General features: G+C 41.5%; 1 protein-coding gene across 21 annotated transcripts in view; it reads left to right on the top strand.

The window, feature by feature from the left end:
• Window positions 1-20,186, top strand: part of SLC25A21 (solute carrier family 25 member 21) — a 376,779-nt gene that overhangs the window by 191,687 nt on the left and 164,906 nt on the right. The gene's annotated exons all lie outside the window — the stretch shown is intronic.

The raw sequence follows: 20,186 nt of genomic DNA, 5'->3' as shown, positions 1-20,186 counted from the left end.
CCAGTTTGAGGCTCCACCCCCAATGCCCCATTGGCAGCGTCCCAGAGCAGACAATTGGCTCACTGGCCCTACTTAAGCCAACAATGGGAACAGGAATCTGTCTGAACAACTGGGATCCACCCTAGTCTGGACTGTGTACCTTGTAGCTCCCACTCCTCTGTCTTTACTTCCTGGCATTGTGAGTGCTGACTTGTAGTTCTGTTTTCTGGTTTGTCTTCTACCTCTGACCTCCTGGTTCCTGACCTGGCTGACTCCTGACTGTGGACTGCAGCTCTGACCACTAGGTCTGGCTTCCTGTGACCTGTCCCTGACATACCAGGTGATTTTATTAAGCTGAAATACCTAACAGTAACTTGGAAGGAAGTGAAAGAACAAGATAACTCCATGATCTGACACACTTGGGAGAGTCGACCACTTCATTTTAGTTCTCAGTACATTTGCTTAAGGGTATTTTTAAAAATCCAGTCTCTAATGTAATTGCATATCTGTCTGTACAGTATTACAGCTTTGTGATTGGTATGAGGAAGAAGCAGGAGAAATGGTGAGCAAAAGTCCAGCAGAAGTGGAGAAATATGCCAAAGCATGCCCTCACAGCAGGAAGCTAAGACAGTAATTGGGAAAGTCTTTGAAATCTTCTCTTTGCCCATATGCTTACTGTTGCTCCAATTCTGGCTCCAACAGTGACTGCAGGGCAGTACGTATAGGGGAAAATCCCCCTTGTCTAGGGAACTATGAGATAGCAGTGGTAGCCTGGCATAAATAGTCTGGGATTTTGATTGTTTTTTTTTAAATTACCTCGAAATTAGGACCAAACAATCCAGATGCATTAGAAAGTTCTGAGAAGAGCTGGCTGGGAAATTTCCATTGCAATGAAATACAGTGGTAGGTACATGCACACGTTTCATTATGATATATTCTGTTTTCCAGCCAGCTGTAAAGGTGATGGGGAAATTTTCATTCACATGATATTTTGTCCAAAAAATGGAAAAGCTGTTGAGGAACCTTTCTTTCCATTTTCCAACCAACTCTAGTAATCATCATCTAAAAAGAGGATGGAAGGGGTTTATAATGAAAATAGCATTGCAACCTTATCTGCAGCACATGACCCTGTTTATATATAAAAATGTAATAGTTTTGTAACTTCTGGGGGACACTCTATTAACAATCCACTATTCTTTCATAACAAGCTGTGGTGTCCATTCATAGTATGGAAAGTATTTGGCGCAAGAGGGAATTGAAGGCAGAGGAGTGGATTTGGGGTTAGAGGGAATCAGTCTGGTTGAGTATGCAGGAGATGTACATAGTAGGGGGTGATATTAGTAGGTTCCCGGGTAGGTGCCATATTGCACTAGTTCACAGTGGCATGCTATGCTAACACTTCTACTTTGGCCTCAAAAGTTTCTGCCATATTTAAGCTTTCATTTAAAAAAAAATAAGGCCAAGATTTTCAAAAGCGGCTGGAATGTTGAGTACCTCAATTTTGGAGTGCTGAGCTTGAGACACTAACAAGGGCCTGATTGAGGGCTCAATTTCTGAAAATTCAGGTCCTTGAAGGAGTCTCAGACTGGACCACCAAAAATTGGGGCATCTAAAAATCACTAGTTATTTTTGAAAAGTTTGGCTTATGTATCGAGCCCTTTAGATTGCCAGATTACTGTTCTGGATGTGAACCAGTGCAGTGCTGGGCCTACAGCCAGATCAAAACAAAAGTAAAAGGCCTAAATGTTGACTGGAATTGAAGATCTTACATGAGAACAGGCATGTTCCCATGCCTCTCAATGTGGCAAGGCACAGATATGGGACACAATGTGTGACAAAGACCTAAAATGAGGAAGACAAAAAAGTATTCATGCATAACATTTAATATGCTGTGGGATTCCTTCCCTTAGTATAAGTAATTCTGTCTATAACCTCAGTTAAATGATTCTTTCTGAGGGAAATAATTTTCTACAATAAAAGTATGAGGTCACCAAATCTGTGAAGAACATAGATAAATGGGAATAAAATGAATAGCACTCCTCAAAATGAGGGCTATCTGAGAGGTATGATGGTTCTACTGCGCTGGGCATGGGGTTGGGGAGAATAGGCTTCTGAGAGGGACACCACATGGAGGAGTTCGGCATGATGGGAACAGGGCACATGACTGGCTTATAGATCCACTGCTATGTGGATCCTCAGGCTTAAATTGTATAATGGATTCGAAGGAGAACTTGGCTGGTGCTGAAGCAGTCATAGAGGCAGAAGAGAGACTGTCCAAGTGGTCTTTGCTGATCCACCAGTTCCAGGGGTGGATTTTCCTTCAAAGCCTCTTAAATCCTCCACAAAATTGCATTTATTTACGTGGGTTTCAGCACTGGTCCTGAGAGAGATTCTTCTCAATTGGACATTGACTCTGAAACCTAATAATGATAATGTCAAGTCAGCATTCTTAATTATCTCATGCAGAAATATCCAACTGGTTTAGGTTTGTGAGCAGAGTAAGAATTGTAGGGAGAGCTGAAAGGGAATATCACCATTTCTCTCTTCTCCCCCTGGTCTTGGGTGAGGAAGGTGATGAGGAGAAGCAGAAAAAAGAATCTGTGCAGAAGTGTTGAAGCTGGAGATAGTTGTAAGTATTAGAAAATGCACTTTACTTTACGGGGGCAAAGAGTTTATTTGGCTTATTTTGGGTATTCAGCTACTTATTTTAACCCTCCTCTAGCTGAATGCTGCTGGTTATTTTTCATCACAGTACTAGTCTGTTCCTGCAGATAAATTCTTATTTGAACAGTTCAGAAAACTGACCCACTTTCCCCAGAAAAGGGGTGCTTTCCAGAACAGGCATTTTATTTGTATGAGTTGTACTCTGATTTAATAACCAGATGTAGATTCACAGACATTAGTGTTTAGCAGAGCAGTTCAGTGTTCTCCACTGGGTTCCACAGTTGGAAACCAAATAAAAATCACAATTTAACCGGGTGTGAATTAATGATTCCATAACATACATACAGTACTTCTATATGTACCTATAGATATACCTATATATCTGTGCATACAATAAAAAAGATCTGTAGGAACACATACAGATGGTGTCCTATCAACCACAAGTCTCAAGTTTCCAAGCTCTCCTGCAACTCACTAATGCAATATTACCTCCTCATGGATTATGGATTATGGTTCAGGAGGACAGGACTCTAATCTTCAAGAGACGTTTTATGATTCTTGAGAGAACTAATTCTCAGGGTAAACTAGAGAAACATGCTGTCGCTTTGTGCTCACACGGTGCACCAAAGGGTGAGAACTCGTACCCTAAGGCTTAAACAAATTAAATGAACTGTTAATTATAGTTTCTGCAGTCTACTTTCCCGCAGAACTCTCTCTTTTCTCAATTCAGATTATTTCCTAAATATTCTCTTAATTGTATTGAATAGCATAAAGCTGTTTCCAAATGAAAAGATTTTTTCCTTATTTTCCTCCTTTATGCATTTTTAAGAATGTTTACAATGCATCCATATATCTGCCCTTATCTCTCCCTCTCTACCCTGTAATAATCTGGTTTTCTTTGCAATACACCCACTTCCAATGCAGAGGTAGAAGGACTTAGATACTACAATGGCAGGCACACTGGGAATAACTAAGAAAAAGCTCTCCTTCCTGGCTTCTACTCCCCAACTTTCCAGCTAAATCTGCCAGTTTGAGGTATTTTTCTTAAAATCCCAGGTCCTGGTGTCATTGGACTACATGAGAATCTCACCTTTCTTTTTTTTTTTAAGTATGTTTCTTGTCCTCATGATTGTACAAAAAAGATTGAAAAAGCATAAAGAATCGGAAAGTAGTAATTGCTATATTGAGTCAGGCTCAAATTCCATCTAATCCAGTAGCCAGTCTCTGACAGTGGCCAATACCAGCTGCTTCAGAGAAAGGTATAAGAATCCCACAGTGGGTAGATGTGGGATAATATTCCCCCCACTTTGGGTCTCATCCTGCTCTCTAATAATTAAATACTGGCTGGATCCCTGAAGCATGAGATTTAATATCCCTTCTAAAATCAGTGTTATCATTAACTATAACTCTGGATTTTATTGTTATCCATATAAATGTGCAATCCATTCCTCTTTCTTCCTTTTGCTTGCCAAGGGGGATATACTCCCCCTCCCTGTGTGTGATGGGAAGTGGATTCAAAGCTCAGATAGCCTGTAGAAAACAGTGGAGGTAGGCGGGATAATGGCTGTTATGCAGCATCATCCTCAGCACCATGTAGCCATCTCTTGTTGGCAGCAGCTATTCTGGAACTCATCCTCTTGTGGCTGGATGAAACATTGACATGCAGGGGCATAAAGGGAAAAAGTTACCAACATAAATGTTCCCCTTGAACTCTAGCTCAACATTTGATGCTTTTATCATCATTCATTACTGCTGCCCCAAATAGCAGTAACTTCTCCTGTGGTTTTTATAACTGTCAAGGCATCATGTGCCCAGAGTGAGGACCAGATACCAAAATGTTATCAGAAGGTGGAAGTGAGGCCCAAGACTGTTGTAGAGTGAGGCTCCAGTCATGCAGAAGGCCAGGGATCTGTGAGCTGTTTCTTACCAACTTGGACCTACCTAAATTTTGCAGGCCAGCTTACTACCATCTTGAGAACTGTATTGTTGCACCCTAAACTTTGAGGGTGTACTAAAGATGAGGCCCAGAAGCTATGCAACTGTTTTCTTGTCCATGTCTGTAATGAGATAATTTAGCCATGACTTACTACGTTTATAAAAAATCTGTTCTCTGTTTGATTTTTTTCTGCTAAGCAGCTTTTCATTTGCATGTGACTCACTTATTATAAGGAATCACGTATAATAATATGCCGCTGCTAATCAGTTCTTAATCTGTATGAATGCTTTTGTATACATGTTCTGTTCTCTCAGCGAATACATCTATGCCTCAATAAAATACCTGATGCATGGCTGTGGCTGGCCAGGGTCAGTGGACTTGGGCTCACAAGGCTCAGGCTATAGGGGTAAAAATTGCAGTGTAGATGTTTGGGCTTGGGCTGAAGCCCAGGGGCCGAAACCTGGGTGGGTCTCAGAGCCCAAGCCCAATCAGGCATCCAGCCCAAGCCCCAGGGTCTATAGTGCCATTTTTAGCCCTGCAGCCTGAGCCCAAGTCAATTGGCCCAGGTTCTGAGACTCAGTGCAGCAGATTTTTTATTGCAGCACAGACATACCCAGAGGCATTATCTTATGAAAAATGTTGATGCATGTTAATTATGGATAAAACTTTGACTAGTGTGGAGGAATGAGAATCAAGGAGATGGTGGCAGCTTCCTGGTCCCATGTGTCCCAACCCCAGTGTAAATTAGAGTTGCTGAGGAGCACCGCTAACTTACACAACAGATATAAGGTCCTTCTGTGGCCTTAAACTGGTGAAAGATTGGGTTTGGAAGAGCTCCATTCTTCTCTGCCTCTCTTCTCCCCAGCATGCCCTCACACAACATTTCCCTCCCTGTATACCAAGGGAAGAGGGAACAGCCAGAATAGATCTAGAAGGAGGTATATTAAAAAGTTTTTGGCTTATGTATCGAGCCCTTTAGGAATATTAAAATTGTTTTCAACCATATATCCTATACCACTTTTTTACCTGACTGAGTTCCAAAGGGAAAATTTGAAGTGAGCAATCAAGAAGGAAATTCTGGAGACCCTACAATAGAAATATTTATAATGTATCTGTAATAACTGAAGGTGTCTTTAAAATAGTTGTAATTTCACTTACTGAGGAGATTCTAGAGGCTTGAAGATTTGACGGTAGCTTTCTAGAAATATGAACTTTTGATTATCATCATTATTTAACTTTTGAGTAAGATATGATCTTCTATATAATCTCTATGTTATTTTAACTACATTATTTTTTTATTTTCACTAATAAAATATAAAACTTCTTGGATGGAAATATATTTTCCATAAATGATATGTAAGTTTCTTATGATGTTATGGATGTTTGGAATCAAGTAACATCCACTTGAAAAGGTAATGAAACATATAAATCAATTGCTTCATCTAAAAATATTCTAGATAAATGAATGAATAGCTATTTTTGACATATTAAGTGTTTTGGCATATTGGAAACTAAGTTAAATATAATCTGCTTTCAAGCTGTCTGTGCATAAATTGTAAGAGGAAGTTTCAGATGAAGGGATAGAGAGATGGACAGACAGATACGAAAACCTCCATCTGTCCTAGGCATTTGTATTGCGCTCATCACTATATTAGCTGAAATGCAGACTTTTGTATATAATTCCTTTCTGTATAAATACCTTCAAAAAGTGCTCGAGATACATCCACTATACTTTTCCTAATCCTAATATGCTGCCACCTTGAGAATAGAATACAGCAGACAGATGCACAGCTGATCCCTCACCACAGTGCAAAACAGTGGGTTGGGGAGAAGGTACATTTTGCCCAGGGCAAGCCATTGTTTGTATGGAGAGAACCATAGGATGTGTAATGTCCACAAACAGCAGAAAAATCTTAGTTATCAGATAAAAAATAAAGACTGTTTCTGCAGCCTGCAAGAGCTATTCAAATTGTGTTTAGTTTTGGCTGGTTAGGTAAGAAAGATACATAGAATTGTTTCTGTTCTTTGATTAGGTGAGCAACAATTTCTGTTGCAGAGACTTATGCATGTGAATCTAAAAACCAGTTTCTGTGAATACTCACACATACAACTTTTAAAAGTTGCATTCTACAAACTTTTACGCCAGTAAAACTATTGTTTGAATGTTTGCAGAAGGTGAATCCAAAAAGACTAATTGTAACCCACTGGTTAGTGTTTGCTGCACGTTCGCCTCTGTGCCCAGTTTACAACCTCTAGCTAGAAAGGTTGGATTTTTGGCTCAAGAGGTAGCCATTTGCACTTTTAGCTCTAGAGGTCCCTGTTCAGTGCCCAATATTGACCAAGGTGGCAATTGTCCCAAAAGTGGGGCTGGGCTGAGATTTGAACTTCTGTGGCCCTCACATGCTTGGGATGATCTTTTGCAGTTCAGAGGGAGCGTGTAACCGAATTGTCAATATGTGTTATCTGCCCTCAATCTACAGAAGATCTGGGTCTTGTATCCTTTATTGATTATTATATTGAATTATGCTGATAACCCCTGTAAACCCTAATATTAGACAAAAGTCCAACCTCCATGGCTATTCCAGTAATCAAAACATTACGGTGAACACCAAAGTGGGCTAGCATCATTGTTGGGGTTGGAGACTTGAGGAGCATGAGAGAAACAACAGTCATATCACATCTAATTAGATGTACCTTTATTAAAAGCCTTATCACACAGAAAAACCCACTTAATAGAACTGCCACACAGATTACAATGGTTGGAAAGTACAAAGTGTCCAGCCACCAGTTCTTTCTTACTCACTATCCATATGGAATCCTGAAGAAAAGTGGAAGTGGCCAGCTCTTGTTGCGGTTCATGAAACGATGACCTCTAGCCATCAGCCAACCCTCATTTCTAATAAGTTATGCATATGCCCTTCAAAGTGTATTAATATTCATGAGGGTAGAAACTTTCATGTTCATTTTTGGTACTGTTACCCCAATAGTACTAACATTCAGTGGGGATGTTTTGGTTGGCTAGCTCCCAGTACTAAAAAGGGGGAAGGGTCGATGCGGAATCAGGACCCTGAGACTGACAGCCCCCAGGAACAATGGGGAGAGGCCAATGCTCCAGGTCAGCCTGAATGACAGTGTGAGCAGGCTAATCAGGGGTCAGGAGGCCAGGGAGGTCCCGTCCTCCGTGTGAGCTGGAATTGCCTGGGTCAGACAGAGTGGAGCCGAGCTAAGGAGAAAGCAGGGGCCCGAGCTGAGCTGGGGAGCAGAGCTGTGCCAGATCCAGAGACAGCAGACCTGTCCTGGGAGCAGACCTGCAGCCTCAAAGCCAGAGGCACAGCCCAGAGAGAGCAGATCTGTCCTGGGAGCAGAGCTGCAGCAACCAGAGCCAAAGGGTCCAGAAAAGCAGCCCAGGAAGCTGGAGGCAGAGCAGCAGAGCCAGAGCGGTGGAGTTGGGGCTGGAGCAGTCTGGAGCTGGGTGCGGTGAGCAGCTGGAGAGACCGAGGGGGACCCTGGGCAGCAGGCCCATCACAGGGAGACGCCTCAGCCAAGGGGCTTTGCACACCAGGCTTGGATCATAACCCCAACAGGGCGGGGGCGATACTGGGAAGAAGGGTCCTATCACTTACCGCCTAAGAGTGTGTGGCCACCACCAGAGCAAGTGTCCAGCCTACAGCACAGCCAGGATCTGAGAAGGCAGCCTGGGACTTGCAAGGAACAGACTGTGAACTGCCCTGACATTCCAGAGACACTGTTTGTGATGTTCCCTGCCACAGAGCAGGTTGATGTGTTTCCTTTAACCTTTCTCATTTTTCCTTATTCTTTTTAAAATTAATTGTTGATTAACTTTTATTTGCCTTAACTTGTATGTAATGGTCAGTGGGTCAGAGAAGTGCCCAGTGCAGAGAGAGTACTCTGGAGTGGGGACACCATAGCTCCTGTCCTAGGTGACCACAGCAGGGTTGGGGGTTGAGCCCCCCAGGAATCCTGAGCCCAGCCTTGTTGGGGTTACGAGGACTCTGCCAGACAGGAGAGTGGAAGGAGAGTCCTCAAGGGCAGGGAGGCCACTGGGTAAAGGAAGTGGGAGCAAGGACTCAGATCCTTTCACTAGCCCACTTCACCAGGGTAGTGCAGAAGCCAGGAAAGTTCCCCACAAGAGCGGGACTATTCCCCCGCTTACATATAAAACACAAGGGAAGAAGTTATCAGATGAGGAAGGTGACATTGCTTTCATCATGGCACAGCAGGAACATTTGATGCCCCTTCAATAAGAGTCAGAAGAAGCTAGCACATCCGTCACTACAGTGTAGAGTGTTAAATCTCCTCACTTTTTTCAGTGGCATGTTATTTCCTTGAATGGTCATATTGCTATTCCTTGAAGAAGTTTGCTCCTTGGCATGGTCGGCATTGTGAATCCATGTCTCTGCTGTAATGTTAATGATTAATGAAGGATTACTGCTCTACATTTGTGTTATATAAAACAATGTCTCGCCCCACCCCCACATGCTGCTGTGACGCTGGTGGAAGTTTCAGAAATGAAAGAGGGTGTGGGAGCCTACTAATGTTAAAGACAGGTTAATTCTAGACATGGCTTTGCATGTTGACATTTCCCAGTTAGCACATAGCTCATGGTAGATTTCTGTTGAAACTCGGCCATGATATACTGCCAGCAAATGGGAGTGGTGAAAAATACTAGGAAGACCAGTGACTGCTAAAATAACACAAAATAGAAGTGCTGTCATCACCTGTTGCCACAACACAAACTTAAGCAAAAAACACATGCAATGAGAAGACTGTTGCCTATTTGATGGCATTGTGTATGCAAGTCATCATCAGGAAAATATTTTACCATTTTGTATTCAATCTACAATGGCGCAGTTAGAAACTGTGTTTTTGTAACCTTAACACATAGGGCCAAATTCTCTGCTGGTATAAATAAATGGAAATACCTCTGAAAGTGTTGCAGCTGTGCCCATTTACGCCAGCAGAGAATTTGGCTCATAGTATCTTCTCCCACTCCCAAATTATTAATTTGAGCCTAATCCTGCAAGTGGATCATATGTATGTATCTTATGCCCACAGCAAGTGTCATTAACGTCAGTGGGACATTGGATGGGAATAAGGAACTGTGCATGCAGATCTGTTTGCTGGACTGGGCTTCTGCATTCTAAATGGTTACACTATTTTGTCTTCATTCACGGTTGCAATCCACATTTTTTTTTCTTGCATAGATCAATAATTTGGGATCTGATCCTGCACTCTGCAACAGTGACACTCCCACTGGCTTCAATGGGAATTTTAGGTGTGCAAGCAATGCAAAGGAGGTTGTAGAATTCCTGTCGCTGGAGGTTTTTAAGAACAGGTTAGACAAGCATCTGTCAGGGATGGCCTAGGTATACTTAATCCTGCCTCAGTGTGGGGGCAATTGATTAGATGGCATCTTTAGATCCCTTTCAGCCTTACATTTCTATGATTCTAAGTTCAGGTCCTTTGTTTTGCAAAAGCAATCACTCTGTAATAGCCTCTGGGTCCTATATAGTTTATATACAGCAAGCTGTGAAATAAGTGAGAGTTGCATACAAAATCTGACCCAAAGTCTCCCCTAAAATACCCATACCTATAAACAATGCTGTATTAACCTAATTTTAATCCTAATAAATCTTTCCATGATAGGGCATGATAGTAATTAATGATGGTGGTGAAACCAAAACCCATGTCTGAACATCTCCAAACTTCAGGACATTCAAACTCTGGGTCACAATCCAAATTGTTATATCTTGAGCCTTTCTACTTTTTGATAGAGTAAAATGTTTCCTGCAAGACATCACATTTTGAACACACTAGTGTTGGCTCTTTATAAAAGATGGATTTTTTCTGGTGTACAAGTACATTTTGGTGCAATTATCTCTGACTTGTTGTCACTTTATGTTTTTGCAGGAACTCTCCCTCCCCCCCACCCCCCACCCCCCCAAAAAATCCAGTCTTTGATATCAAAGGTCAAATGGAATGAAGACAGTACCATTGTAGTCTGGTGTTATGGCAATTGGACTGTGGGAAAAAATGTTCCCCCAAATCTCTCTCTTATGTAATGTTCACTGTTAAAAAGCAGAAAGAGGCTGTTTGTGCTAAGGATCAAATCTTGCAGTATTCATCTGGAAATCAGCTATTGCATTTGTACTGCAATAGCTTACCAAGGTTTTATATCTTTAGCTTGTAACAGAAATCTGTTTTCATTAGAGAGCGTAAACCAGACGTGTTTTTGGTTTTAGCTTAGTTTTTTCAAAACCTTGTCAGCCGTTTTTGTTTTGGAAAGCAGATCCAAAACCAAGGGTGGTTCAAATCCAAGGGCCACCTTATGTTTCAATGGATGAGTGGAAGTGTTTGAAAACATTATTTCATCTCTTGGTTTGTACTATGTTTATTTCTAAATAGTTTGTTCTATTCAAAATACAGATGGGACAAAACTGCGGATGGTTTTGGTTTTGCAGAACTTGACTGGACAATGATTTGACATACTATGCCATAAGGATTATTCCGAACTAGATCCCATTTTGTAGCCAAACTTCCCAAGTTGTTGTTTTTGGTGGTGGTGGCGGTAGTGATCTGAGGATAAGGAGCTCAGAAAAATGGTTCAAGTTTTCACTGCTTTTTAATTTTCACAAATTGTAAAAACACATTAACATACACATATGTTATGTGATGTCATGTTGTCTCAATAAATCAGTAAATTGAATATGAACTTATACATTTTTATGTTCACTAATTTTTATTAAGATATATCTTTAAATGAGGCTGTTAATTTAATTTGTTGTTTTAGTTAAATGAGTGGAATAGAACTCAGTGCTTCCCATATGGACGAACACACCCAATATCTACTGTGAATTTAAGAGTTAAAGGGTCAGATTTTGATCTGTGTTGTACTAATGTAAATCCAAAGTAATTCCATTGGAGTCAGGAGAGTTACTCTGGATTTACATCAGTATAACTGAGATCAGAATCTGACCCAAAGTACCTGGTGTTTTTAAGGCATGTTGGAACTGAAATTAAGGCAGTGTGAGAAGATGGTGCCCTTGCCTCTTCCACTTCCGAGTACGCTACCGAAGGAGAAATAGTGGCTTGGTGACCTGCTGAGTTGCCATCTTTCTTTCTGGAGTGGGTAGCCTGGTCAGAAATACTGGAATGCTGATCCAGTTCCCAGAAAAAGTTCCAGAACACCATTCTGGAGTGTTCTGGCATGATTCAAGCACAGATGCAAACCCAGCTTCCCCAGTTTTTCCCCCCACCCCAACCACATAGCTCTCCTCTAGATGTCCCAGAAACCCTGCTTCCTTTAGCTACCTCCCTGGACACCCTCACACATCAAGTGCCTCCAATAGCCCCCAACCACCTCTTGGAGCAGGGTATATTGACTTTAAATTGATGTTTATGGTGATTCACAAATTATTTGCAAATATGCCAATTATTTAATGTGCATTATTTGCATATAATTTGCACAAAATCTCACACATGGAGCTGCACAAAACTTAGCAGTTATGTGTGTGACCCAAAAGGGCCATTACAATTCAGCCCGGAGAGTTAACATCCTTCCAATTTTTGCATAATCTTGAGAGCAAGTGTTGTTCTTCACTTGTTTGATAAACACTGTTTCTTAGCCATACCACATAGTGTGATGTATCAATACTTTACATTTATCAGTTAAAAAAGGGAAACAAAATCTTTTCAAGACTTGCCTAGTTTTCTTTATTTTTGGCAATATTCTATGTTATTGAATTTTTAATAGTCTATTCTATTCATTGGAATTTTTCAGTCATAAGAACAGTTTGTGCTCATACAAAAGAAGATAAATAAGTCTATCTTTGGGGTTTCCAGTGCACTAAACTCTATAAACTCTCTGTAATGTTAATCTTGGCCTTGGACAACATGTTTTTCTTGAGATTTTTTTTTCTTGTATATTGTTACTGTATTAAGTTGTACTAATATGAAAATTCCTGGGCCCTTTGGGATATTGCAAACCAAGAACATATTAATTCTGTTAAACCTATCCCAGAACTGATTTACTTTTAGGCAGACTTAGAGAATGTGCAATAAATTCCCATTACCTACATGACATGTTCAGTATTTACTATCCTCCTTTATGATTGCTTTCCTCAATCAAACTGGGGCTGAGCATATTCTGAAAATAACTTTCTGGTGATTTCACAATCATAAATCAGATACTGATTTGTAATTTCTGTAATGACTGCTTATCTTTTGGATAAACAATATTACCATTGGCTTATATTCATTGTGGCTCAATCTGTAATCCCTCACTGGTCAGTTTTTCTCCTAGAAATATTAATTCTTTCACTGTAAATTTACATGTATTTTTGTTAAATTTCAATCCTGTTTCTTTTGGTCTAGGTAATGCTTTAGTTAATCTTAAATCATGTTCTTTTAAAGTTCTTCCCCATATTATTGCATCATCTATGTGCTATTGTGTGTCATCTGTATTTGCAAAACAAATTTTGTATTGCTCTGTGAAATAGCATATAGCAATTGACTTTCTTGCTCCCATGGTATATGCCAAAATCCATTTGAAGCATCTAAAGAAGAATATATTTTGCTCCTGACATTCATCCAAATATTTCTTCCCTCGGAAGTATTTTAAAATGTTCCTTTTTAACATACTTATTTAAATCTTTTGGATCTAAACATAAACATAAGGATCCAGCTTTCTTTTCGACTATTACTAATGAATTCACCCTCTCAGTTGGCTCTTCCACTCTTTTAATTGTATCTAAATTAACTAACCTTTCAAAATCCTTTTATACCTTTTCTTAAAGCTAAGGGTATTTTTACTAGCTACATATATAACTAGTTTCTTTGTTTCATTTAAGTCTATTTTATATCTTGTATCCAATTTACCAATTCCAGTGAATAATTCTGTAAATGGATGTTCAGAATCCTGAATACTCTGAATTCTACCCATTAGATTTAGTACTAAACACAGGTAAACCTCAAATAAGAAATATTTTGTCCCTTAACTACTACAAATCTTATGTTTTCTAAATTATCTTTAACTAGGACCTATAATTTACAAATACCCATAACAGAAATTTTTTCACCACTATAAGATTGTAAATTAATATGTACTTGTTCTCTTGCTATAGGTTTTTACTTTTAAACATGTTATGGTTTCTTCTGAAATTACATTAGCTTGTGAACCTGTATGTATTACACACACAATCTGCTAATGGAACGTTTATTTTGTAACTGTCCAATCTTCCTTGTGGTCCACAACGTGACTCTGTTACAAAATACCAAAACCCAATTTTCTCCATCTGTAATGTAATCTCTGTATTCCTTATTCAATATCTTTTCTGAGATGTTTGAATTTTGAACTAAATGTATATGTCTATGTTTTTCAGACTTCTCTGTTTACAAACTTTTGCAAAATTATTCTGTTTCTTACAGATATGACAGGTATGACCATATGCTGGACATTGTCTAGGTTGGTGCCTCCTTCCACATCTAGAACATCCTTTCGGCTGCTCATACATTTTAACTTTATTACTTTCCTTCTGTTTTCCCCCATGGACTTGTTTTAACTTTGTCTTATTAAGTCTATATTCACATCCATTTGTTTTCTTTCTAAAATGTGCAATTATTGTTAAGTTCAGTTCTTTGGCAAATTCTCACTGCTTTTTCCGGCTTTAGATCTAGCTCTTCAAACCGTCTTTTTTGTACACTGATATCTTTTATACTCATCACAATTTGATCTCTTATTACTAGGGCTCTATGTCTGGCATAGAGGTCATGAAGTCACAGATTCCATGACTTTCCACAACCTTCATGACTATTGCAGCAGCGAGTGTGGCTGACCCCAGGGCCGTCCAAGTGGATGGTTCTGGGGCCAGCTGCTCAGGTGGCCCTGTAGACAGCCACACTGGTCCCTGCTAAAGCAGCTCTGCAGCCAGCTGCTCCGGCGGCCCCACAGCCAGCCGCACCGGCTGCTATTTGGATGGCCATGGGTAGTTGGCCCTGGGGACCACTCGAGCAGCAGCTGGTATGGCTAGCTCTTGGTCCACTCCAGCAGCTGTTAGCGTGGCTCGCCCCAGGGACAGCCTTAGCAGCCATCCCAGGGGTGGTCGGGGCAGTCGCTGCTCATCAGCCCCTGGCAGTGATCCCAGAGCGGCCCCCGGCCACTGGTGCCGGTGGCCTTGGCTCCCCCACAGCAACAGCCCCCTGATGCCCTACCTCAAGCAGCAGCCCCCTGGATCCCTGTTGCAGTGGTCCCGGGGCAGCTGGAGCAGCAGCTGCTCAGCGGCCCATGGCAGCTGGTGCTGCTGGCCCTGGGGTGCCCTGCCCTGAGCAGCGGCACCCTTCCCAGCAGTGCTCCCACCCCTCAAGATTTAGTCCTGGGTATTTTTAGTAAAAGTCATGGACAGGTAACGGGCCATAAATTTTTGTTTGTTGCCTGTGACCTGTCCATGACTTTTACTAAAAATACCCATGACTAAATCGTAGTCTTACTTATTATTGACTTAGATAGATTCTGGAAGTTACATGTCTGACTTCTTATCTTGAGATCTGTTAAAAATTATTCAGAAGTCTCTTCCTTCATTCAGTGGTACTGGAACACTTTTTACAGTGGGGGTGTTGAAAGCCAGTGGTCCCCAAACTTTTTGCTTTGCACCCCCTTTACCCTTGTCCATGCCCCCTCTCCCCAGAGCTGGGGTCAGCACGGGGCCGTGGCACCAGGAGAGTGTGGGGACACAGATGGGGGTAAGGAGGCTGAGGCTGGGACCACAGCTGAGGCCAAGAGCAGAGTCCTGGGCGCAGGTCCTGCAGCCAGGACCTCGCATGTGGGGCTGGGAGCAGAGCCCTGGGCATGGGGCCAGTGGCGGCCGGGAGAGGAGCCTCGGGTGCGGGACTGGTGGAAGCCGGGACCCTGGGCATGGGGCCAGAAGCAGAGCACTGGACACAGGTCCTGCAGCTGGGACCCAGTGTGTGGGGCTGGGACACAGCCCAGGGTGTGGGTCCTGCAGGCAGGACCTTGCATGCAGGCTTGGGAGCAGAGCCCCAGGAGCGGAGCCAGCAGCAGCCAGGACCCTGGGCATGGGGCCGGGAGAGGAGCCTCAAGTGTGGGGCCGGCGGCAGCCGGGACCCCAGGCGCAAGGTGGGGAGCAGAGCCCCGGGCAAGGGGCTGGCACCACCGGGACCCTGGGCATGGGGTCGGCATCCAGGACCCTGCACAAAATTGGGGGTGTGGCAACACCCCCTGCATCCCTAGTTTCTGTGCATATGCCTTCATTTGATTTCTTGAGTGAAACTGGAATCTTTCTGATGTTTCTGTTTCTTTTTGGTAAACAGTGTTGTAGTTGTTTTGTTTAAGACCAAACTCATAGTCAGCTCATTCTCTAGCATTAAGATCAAATGAATTATATAATGAAATTGCTTCAGTTCCTGCAATATTCAAAAAAAGATGGCAACCTTTTGTCTATCTTCCTTATGAGTAGATTCCGATGCCCTCAAAAATAAACCAAATTCTTGTTTAAGCCTTTCCAATTTTCTGCAGCATTTCTCAACATTTTTGGAAATGTGGGAATTCTTCATTGATCCATCTTATTTCATTCAGATTTGTTTTTTTACTTCTGAGCAAATTTTACTTCCATTTTTTGAACGTCTTCTAGTTCTTTTTATCACTTCCTTCACTCCTGATACCATGGCTTGTTTTATATTCAAGTGATCCACTCATCTTAATAATAATTCATTGCTAGTAACTTAACAAACACCTTTATTGAATAGGTGATTAACATCTATACAGGGCATCTTACCTCCAGTCAATCTATCAGTCCAACCTAAAACCAACAGTCTTCTGCCACTGTCAGGTCCCACACCCTGGAGATTCTATTCATTATCTTAAAACCATAGTAACACCACATCCTTCTTTACCCTGATTGAAATCATCCCTCCAACCAGCCTCCCCATACTCTTGCAGCATTGCCATCCCTCAGTTGGGTTTTTGACACTGTGAGAGTCAGGGAGTCAGACCTCTCCTACAGATCCCCAAATTCCAATGCCTAAATTCTAAATTCTTTCCACTCAAACACTTTATTAACTCTGATAGCAAAATGGAATAAATTCCCCCCTACTCCCAATATACACTTGAATGACTAAGGTGATAGTTGCTTTGCAATCAGATGAAATTGGACCCTAAGGCTTTCTGAGGCCTCACTACCCAAATAGGCTCCTTGTGGGTTCCCTGCACCAGCTCTCAAAATCCACCCATTCCAGACTCTGAGTGACTTGAAGAACTGGATGTTACCAATGTGGACCCCTGCCTGAATCACCTCCCTTGCCCCTGGAATAAGCTGCCATAGGTTATGCTCCCATCCTTGCCCAGATCCAATGAGTACCACTCAACTTTCAGGTCTCACTGTGGCACCTCAGCCTCCCTTCAAGGAAACTCGATTGCCCAGATTAAGGAATTGTAAAAACCTCCATTTCTTAATTTTTCTTCAATAAATTGGGTCTGGCTGTGACTGAGGAGGCAGCTCACTGCTAAGTGTAAAACACGCACCCCAAGAGCACCACCTGAGGTGTAATATTGAAGATGGCCAGACTTGTCATTCATGCAAAGTAATCATTCATACTTCAGCCCTCTTCCTCAAGTCCCATGATCCTGCCAGCTTCTTAACAGTGAATAGAGAGATACCTGCCTTCTAATTTATCTCCAGACAAGCGAGCCTACTGGGCAGGGAAGTGTTCTATATTTCATTTGCTGGCAGTATTCCTAACCTACCAGCAAACATGCAATGAAGTCAATAGGCTTTTATCTTTGTAATTAACCATCCAAATGGTCTATCAGATACAAAGCTGATATTAAGTAAGCTGTAACACCCGGGCTTCAATTATCCAGTGTCAGGTGGGGAAGGGATTCATGCTCCCTCACCCCCTCACTATACCCTGCTTTTCTGGAGTTTTATCTCTACCCCTGGGCTGTGTGTATGAGGAAACCATCTCTCCTCTTTTGGGTTAATCCTACGTTCTTTCCGCAGGGATAGCTTCCTGTCTCTGCCCTGCCTGAGTGTGTGTGGTGAGTCATGGTCCCTTGACTGAGGTGTTCCCCAATGTCCATGGCAATCCTCTGTAAACAGTCCTCTATTATACACCTCAGCCTCCTTGTTGCTTCACATGTAATGTGGAATCCAGGCCTCAGTTTCCCTGTGTTTGGCTGGGGTCTTAGCTACAGCAATATTGGGGTATGTCACAGTTTCCCCAATTTCCACATGACTCTTGGACACAGCCATATTGGGCTGTTCCTCAGCTTCCCAAATTTCAGCTAGGATCTTGGCCACCTTGGGTCAGGCCTGTCTGCAATATCTGCTGGCAGGTTGGCTGCAGCCACTCTGTGTTCAGGGCTTGATTTCCAGTTAGGCCCAGCAGGCACATGCCAAGGGCCCCTTACCCCTCTGAAACTGTGTGCAACAGGAAGGTCAGCTGTAGGTGGTGGTGGGGGGTGCCGAAAATGCTGTACCTAGGGGCATGTAAGATGGAAATCCAGCCCTGCCAGTCTTGTTCCTGTTTCCCCGGTTTTGGTTCCCAATCCCTGCTGTAATCTTGGGTGCATCCACCCCAATCCCAGGGAGAGAGGTCTTCTCTGGAACTGCCTATGGTATAATTACCCCGCTCCTATGGTCATCTGGAAGGGGAATGCCCCTGCACCTGGCCCTGCCACTTCATGTTCCTCCCTGCTTTGTCCAGATAAACCTTTGCCTTCCTCCCGCTCTGCCACCAACTATAGAGGAAGCCCTTATAATGGTAACAACTCCTTTTCTTCTGGCCTGCCAGACAAAGGACCCACCGTTTACAGTTGCATGAGCATGTTTTCTATTCCAGATTTTTTATTATAACATTATGTTGATGGTTCAAAATGTGGTTGAAAGAATAAATGTATTGATGGTTGCTGTTAACCTATTAATAATGTTTGCTAAAATGTAAAGAAAGGTAAAAGTATGGAATGCAGTTTTGTAACACCACTGTAGTTTTATGCGTCTTGGGTGTATATATACCTACACATAGTTTCCTGCTTAACTGTGGATGGTAGTACAGTTTATTCCTTTTCTTCGACAAAAACCTCTTGAACTGAAGTGGGATATATGTATTCAGCTTGAAATAACCAATGGATAATTATAGCTTTCAACAATACAGTTTGGGCCAACTATTTTGTATCTTTTTAGAAAGGAGGATTGATTTCTGAAGAATAAAGTTTGTGTGTTAGTAATCCTTCCTGGCTCTTAGCATAGAAGGAGGTTTACCATTCACATTGATAAGTGGACATTCTTTGAAAAACGGAAGTCGGCTGTTAGCCATAACCCTTTGCTAGTTGCTGTATATACTCTGACAAATAGTGGGCATGTCTACTTTTGGAATACTGTCTAGCTAAATGTTGTTATTGTTAGAAACTATGTTCTTAAACCCAGCTTAATTTTTGTAACCTACATTTTGAAGCAATTGTTCAAATTTATTTTCTATATTTTCAGAAAAAATGGAATACTGGGATTAAGAAAAGATATTGGCTTATATCTTCCTCCATCTTTTCCTGATTTAAAGACTGAACGTTAGCACAATTTTAAATATTGTAGGAAATATTTTAAGGTCTAATGCTCACATACAATACAGTACAAGGAATTTTTTTTCACTTTGTCATTAAGTCAATACCTTTAGCTAATATAATTGTTTATCCGGACACGTTGAGAGCTAACACAAGTAGAATCGCTGAATTCATCTATGGCTTTATACACAGTTAATCTTTTCTTGAGGGCAAATTATACCCACTGAGACATGTAGACACCTTCTACTGAGGCCAATGAGCTGAAGTTGGCCCTAGGTGTGAAAGACAAAAATCAGTACATATTGGTTACTTTTTAGTTTTGCTTTCTTTAGAACTAGGGTTACCAACTCTCCAGTATTATTCTGGTGTCTCCAGGAACTGAAGATTAATCTTTAATTATAAAGATAATGTCATGTGATGAAACCTCCAGGAATTCATCCAACCAAAGTTGGCAACCCTATTTAGAATACTTTAACTAACAAAACAAGAGAGTCACCATAAAGTCTGAATCAAGAGATCTTGCCAAATATTTTTTTAAGCAAAAGGGTAAATTATTTCCAATAAATTATGATGGTCCTTTAATAGGTTACCAGTTTTTGAAGAATCTCTTGAGTAGTTTTTATTATATAGTAAAATGTCAATGAATTAAAATAAACCATTATAAAAGGGAGTTGATTATGTTTATGTTAAGCAATGATACTTACCAATATATACACATTTGCATGACTACCTTTGAAAGTCTTTTAACTTGTTTAGAGATGTAATTAATTGGAACTTTGTTAGGAAAGGACTGAAAGATTGACAGTTGTGGGCAAGGCACTGGACTCTTGTTTGACAAAAAGATTACATAAGAACTGATTTATACAAAAAAAATCTAGGGACAGTTTAAGCTGCAGTATCAGCTTTCAAAGTCTCTCCTTTTATTAATGTAACTTTTAGTTCATTTTATCTTTTTCAGTTAATGCTGTGGGAATAGGGGCCTAAACCAAAACATGGTGAATTCAAGGAGACTTTCCA

Source organism: Dermochelys coriacea, chromosome 6 (assembly GCF_009764565.3).
Source record: "Dermochelys coriacea isolate rDerCor1 chromosome 6, rDerCor1.pri.v4, whole genome shotgun sequence".
NCBI classification, from domain to species: domain Eukaryota; kingdom Metazoa; phylum Chordata; order Testudines; family Dermochelyidae; genus Dermochelys; species Dermochelys coriacea.
This window is presented reverse-complemented; position numbering and strand designations above follow the sequence as displayed.